The 6,097-nt window shown below is 50.1% G+C and overlaps 1 protein-coding gene across 1 annotated transcript in view; it reads right to left on the bottom strand.

Annotated features, from left to right (window-relative positions):
- kif1ca (kinesin family member 1C, a) overlaps positions 1-5,477 on the bottom strand; it is a 34,457-nt gene extending 28,980 nt beyond the window's left edge. The window contains exon 1 of the mRNA XM_008304991.1: positions 4,851-5,477. The gene's annotated coding sequence lies outside the window, so the exon portion shown is untranslated. The remainder of the gene's footprint in view (positions 1-4,850) is intronic.
- Positions 5,478-6,097: the final 620 nt, after the last annotated feature.

The raw sequence follows: 6,097 nt of genomic DNA, 5'->3' as shown, positions 1-6,097 counted from the left end.
TCCACCATCAGATGTAGAAAGATGTTCCACCATCAGATGTAGAAAGATGTTCCACCATCAGATGAATGTATCTCCACCAACTGGCTCCTCTGGTCTCTGGTTCTGATCCGTGCTGCATCTATTCATTGATCCAGTAGGAAGGATTCTCCTTCAGTCTCTCTGAGGAAACTCTGGCTGCAGCTCACCTGAAACCTCTCTGGATCAGAACCAGGAGGAGGAAGGTTCTGGTGTTTATAGAATCTGGTTCCAGCAAACCAGTAACCTTTGGGGAATTTTTAAACAAAACTAATGAATAAAGCGATTTTGACAAAATGTCGCGACTTGAAGTTCAGACTTTGTTCATGTTGAACAGCCTGAGCCTGGTTCTGACCCGCAAACTAAAACTGGTAGAAACTCAAATTAAAAATATTACTTTAAAATATAAACAAAATGTCAAATAGAAATATATACACATGTTAAAATATATATAGAGAAAAATCAAAATGTCAGAAAATTCTCTCAAAAATGGTTGAACTATGTAAATAAAAATGTTCAAATAACAACAACATGTCCCTTAAAGTATGAAAAACAATGATCATAGGATCATTTTTAAAATAAAAAACAAACTGTTTGGAAAACATCCTAAAAAAATGCAATTCCAGAAAAATGTGACTGAAATGTTTGATAAGATGTTGAACCAACAGCGTCGTGGAGCTTCAACCTGAACTCTGGCCCTCGCCTGGAGGAGCTCACCTGGAGGAGCTCACCTGGAGGAGCTCACCTGGAGGAGCTCACACTCGCTCTGTGTTTGTGAGGACGTCCTGTCACTGTGCTCCTTAACCAGGAAGTCCCTCTGAGATCAGAGGTGTCTTTTACGAGGCAGCAGAGTCGAGGAGCTGATATAAACCAGCCTCATGATACACAAATAAACAAGGAGCAGTAAAACAGTAAAACAGAGCGGCAGCTATTGGAGGACGGCGCCTCTCAGGAGAACAGCTCCTCCCTCGCTGTGCTCTTCACGGCGCTCTTCAGCTCATTACGGCGTGAGCGTTCTTTCCTTGTGAAGCCTGTCTTAGTCCTAAACCTTCAGTCTGAGTTTCTAGACTAAATGAGACACGCCGCTGAAATGAAAGCTTCTCATCCGTCCGTGTGTCCACGTTCTCATGTCAGGACGCCCGTCCATCAGTCTGCCGTCACATTCGCAGACTGTCCACGTTTTGTGAGCGACCCGGTGATGACATCAGAACCTTTCTGGGCGTTTCCAACCCACTCCAGAACCCTGCAGCTCTCTGTAATGACTGAGCTGCAGCCTGACGTTCTGCTATATCTTCTAGAGACGACTGTGTCATCTGCATACCGACGCATGACCCGTCCTCACAAGGATACCACGTTCCACCGAGGCGGTTCCAGTCCTGGTTCGGAGCCAGAGTCTGACTCAGAACCAGTTCTTTGTGTTTCAACCGCCTAAGCACCCGCTCCAGGTTCTCAGAACTGGTGCTTAGTGAGAACCAACTCTTTGCTGGGCCAGAGCTAAGAACCAGTCCGTCAGGTTCTGGGGGCGGGTCTATCGATCCACTGAGACCGATGAATGGGACACACAAGCGGTGATTAGTGTCGCTCTTCCAGGACGTCTTTGGTCCGATCACAGATGTACTGGAATGAGTCCCGGGACACACGGAGGTTCTGCACAAACTGTTGAAACCCGGTCCGACTGTGTCCCACCAGCAGCACCACAGTGGTGGAGAACAGGACTGTTAGAATTTCAGTGTTTAGCTTAGACATGAGGTGTTCTGGTGACAAACGGACCTCAGCTACACCCTGTTTGTTCTGCTCGTAGAAAGGACCGAGAACAGACCACTGGGTTTCATCCTGGACCGATCTGACACCAGAACCTCCTGGTTCACTCTGTTAAAGTCATCTCTGGTCTCACACCGGTCTGAGCACCGCGGCCACCAGCAGCAGCTAGCGCAGCCTGCTATGTGGGGCGTTCAGGGAACATGGTAAACTGTAGCGTCTATGGATAAGAACATGTTCAGCAGGTCATGTGTTCTGCCGGTGACCAGGTGGTGGAGTCAGTCTGAGTCCTGGGTGGACGTCTGAGTGCTGCTCAGGAACAGCCACGTGAGCAGAGACCTGCAGCTCCAGCTGGTCCTGGTTCTAAGGATCTGAACCAGAACCTGGTTCGACCTGGTGGACAAGTGGTGACAGAGAGACACACAGCAACACACACACACAGTAACACACAGTAACACACAGTAACACACACACACACAGCAACACACACACAGTAACACACACACACACAGCAACACACACACAGCAACACACACACACACACACAGTAACACACACACACACACAGCAACACACACACAGCAACACACACATACACANCTTTCTACTGATGGTGGAACATCTTTCTACTGATGGTGGAACATCTTTCTACTGATGGTGGAACATCTTTCTACTGATGGTGGAACATCTTTCTATGGCTACCAGAGTCATTTCAGACTGCTTGTGAGCTTATATTTTTTGGACATCTGAAAACATTTTGGACACCTTTATTGTGATTTCGGACATGATTTTAGTCATTTTGGGTCGTTTCTTTGTCATTTTGGACAAATTTGAGACTTTCTGTGTAAGTCTAAATGAGTTCACGTCAAACTTTGAGACTCTTTTGACCTGTTTTTAATGGACGTTGGACATAATTCACGCGATGCTGATGGACCGTTACCGAGTTAGTCTGGAGACATGTCAGGTCATGTTGATGGGAGACCATTAGCATGGTGAAACATCACCCTCTGCATGATGTCAGCAGCTACATGTCTGCAGCAGCTATTTTCCGGAGTTGATGAACACGTGTTGATTCCAGTTGTTGCTCCTTCTCTCTGGAGTCCTGCTGACAGAATCGTCCCTGAGTTCTCGCTCCTCCTCCATGTGGTTCTGGTTCCTCAGGGCTGCAGGACTTCAGAGTTCAGATGACTCAGGCGTCCTGCTCTGTTTTCTTCCTCTAAACTCTCCCTCCATCTTCGTTTGCTCTCTCCATCGCTTGCTTTGCGGCTGAACCTCGACTCCTCCCTTCATTTTATGAGCCTCTCTGCTTGCCGCCCTTTTGATTTCCTCTCCTCCTCTTTTTCCAGCCCAGGTTCTCCTCCTCCTCCTCCTCCTCCTCCTCTCTGTCGTTAACACATCACTCCTCCTCTTTCCTTCCTGCCTTCTTATGTTTCTTTAACCTCGCATTGTTTCTCCTGTTGGGCGTTCGAGCACAGCCTCTCATTCTCTCTCTCCCTCTCTCCTTCTTCTTCTTCTTCTCTTTCTTTGAAAGTTTCCACTTCTTCTTCTTCTTCCTCCACATTCCTGTATCTGTTGTGTTTCCTCGTTGCCATGGAAACCACAGCAGCCTCTACTTCACCTCCATCTGTCTACGTCTCCTACCAGTGTGTGTGTGTGTGTGTGTGTGTGTGTTATTGTATGCTGTGCTTTTATTATTCTAAGGTATTTATTTTTGTGTATTTATTATTTTCATCGATACACGTTTTTATAAATGAAACAGAAATGCTGTTGCTTTCAGAACAAAGACAAACATGACTGAAGACGAAGGACAGCTAACAAGCATGCTGCTGATTGGACCAGCTAGCGAACATGCTGCTGATTGGACATGAGTTTATTCCAGGAATATAAACATCAGTGATGATGAAGATGAAATCTGAAAGTGTTCAGTTTTAAATCAGTTGTCGACGACCAAACCGTGTTCAGACAGGGTTCTGTGTGTTTGATGGAACCTTCAAGTTCCACCAAATCACGTGTAGTTTGATGACTTCACTCATCACATGGTTCCTCTGGGACGCGCCCAGACGCTCATGTAAAGTCAAACAAATGAGCCGGCTGACCGCAGCCACACCTGTGCAGGTGAGACGCCATGAGCCTGCAGCAGGAAACAGCAGGCGACGCCCCAGAGACGTCCTCTGAGCAGCCAGACAGACAAGTCCACCAGGAAGACAAGTCAGAAACAACCAGAGTCTCCACACGCTGCACACAGTTCACATCCTAAACCCATCCATCATCTCTACACCTTAATCCTCACTATGGGGGNGGAGGATGGACCGGGAGGATGAACCGGGAGGATGAACCGGAGGATGGACCGGGAGGATGCATCCTCTGAGCTCTGGCAGCTTCATGGAGGTTCTTGTGGTTCCATCTGATCTCCTCCACACTCGGTGGATTCATGCTGAATGTGAGTCAATCAATCGGCAGCATCGACGGTAACGTGCACGCTCACGTGAGAGGAGAGACTCTGACCGACGGTCCGGAAGCTGCTAACCAACAAGTCCAAACCACCGAACCGGAATATCACGACTCCAACAGAACAACAAACAAACAAACACGTTCAAGCCGCGTTCAAGTCCAGCTCCTAAAGTTCTGCTGGTTCTGTTTGACATGTTGGTTTCATTTAAGTTCTGCTCCATGAATGTTCTCAGTATGTTTTTTGTTTACATGTGGATCTCCAGGTTCTGATGGTTTGGGCCTGAAAAACACTGGTTCTGTTTTTGGAAAAGAAAAAAACTGTTTTGGTGCGAAAATGTCTGGTTTGACTTTTGAAGGACTTTTTGTACATTTATGTTGTTGTTGTTGTTGTTGTTTACATGTTTAGATGTTTAATGTTCTGGTTCTGATGTTTGTTCTCAAACACTCTAACGCCATAAAACGCCGGTTTCTGTTTATTTACCGGATATTATTTCGGTGAATTGTTCGTTTCTCCGCCGGCCCGGTTCCGGGACGCTGACCTGAGACAGCACAAACCGTTAACTCGGCCCGGAGCGTTACCTCCGCTGGGTTACCGGAGCTACAGGTGTTACCGGAGGATGACTCACCTCTACCGGAGGAAGCGACCGTCTCGTGGAGGCCACGCGCTGCTCCGTTCACACGGCGCCCATGTCCCGGTCCGGTAAACAGAACAGCGACCGAACGAAGGCAGCCGGCGGAGCGGCGGGTCCCGGGTCTGGTCCCGGGTCTGGTCCGGCGCTGGTCCGGCGCTGCTGCGGGCCTGTCGGTACCGGGGCGGCCCGGCGGGGGGAGCAGGGTGGGGGCGCTGCTGCGTCCCGTCCAACAAAAGTTCAAACCCGGTGGAACCGGCCCTCTCCCGGTTCCCGGCGGATCCCTCTGAACTTTTTTCGGGGCTGACGTCACCACCCGGTACCGGCGGCCGTCGGCGGACAGAGGAACACGGTGGACCGGGGCGCAGGAAAGTTGAGGCCCGCCGGCGGGGCGGTGAATCACGGCAGGTCCGGTCGCTGAAACTCGGTGATCCGACGGCGGGTCCGGCGGGCGGCGGCCGCTGCTGCTGCCGAGGGCGGCGGGAGGGGGGGGGGGAGAGGGTCACCGGGGCACCGGCACGGAGCGGGCAGCTTTAACGGAACACCGAGGACAGGAAAGAGCGGAGGGGGAGGACAGGCTGGCCGGTGGCCTGGCCGCGCGGCGGGTGAGTGCGTGTGAGTGCGGGCGCGTCCCCGTGACGGAGCGAAGAGCCACGCCCCTCCCGCTGCGGCGGGTGACCGCGCAGAGCTGCTGCGGAAGGACAGAGGGCTCACTCCGCCCGAGATTCCTGACACCGACCTGGACGTTAACAACAGAACCCTGATTATCAATACACCAATAATAATAATACACCGAAATAACTATAATGTGGATATTAATGCACTAAAATAACAACAACCGTGATACTACGCCCTCTCCACTTTAGGATGAAAACGTTCCTCAGTGATGCTGCTGTAGCTTTAGCCTGCCGGGGGATTCCCATGATGCAATGGGCTCCTCTCTCTTCCTTCCATACAGTTGTAACCACTGTAAGAACTAACTCTGTGCTTGTTCTCTCTGCGGACGTCTCTGGATCCGGACCTTCACGTCTCTGACCTCCAGCTGCTGGCCTCACCGACCCCCAGAATACTTATATTCATATTTATTGTTCTGTTCTATGATCTCCATCTGAGCTATACAAATAAAACTGAATTGAATTGACTATTAATAGGCTGCAGGTGGATCAGTGGTTAGCATCGTGGCCTCACAGCTAGAAGGTCGCCGGTTCGTGTCCCGGTGAGGACACCCGGGATCTTCCTGCGTG

Source organism: Stegastes partitus, unplaced genomic scaffold, assembly GCF_000690725.1.
Source record: "Stegastes partitus isolate 25-593 unplaced genomic scaffold, Stegastes_partitus-1.0.2 Scaffold2372, whole genome shotgun sequence".
Taxonomy (NCBI): domain Eukaryota; kingdom Metazoa; phylum Chordata; class Actinopteri; family Pomacentridae; genus Stegastes; species Stegastes partitus.
Note: the sequence above shows the minus strand (reverse complement) of the source record. Positions and strands in the feature narration are given on the sequence as shown.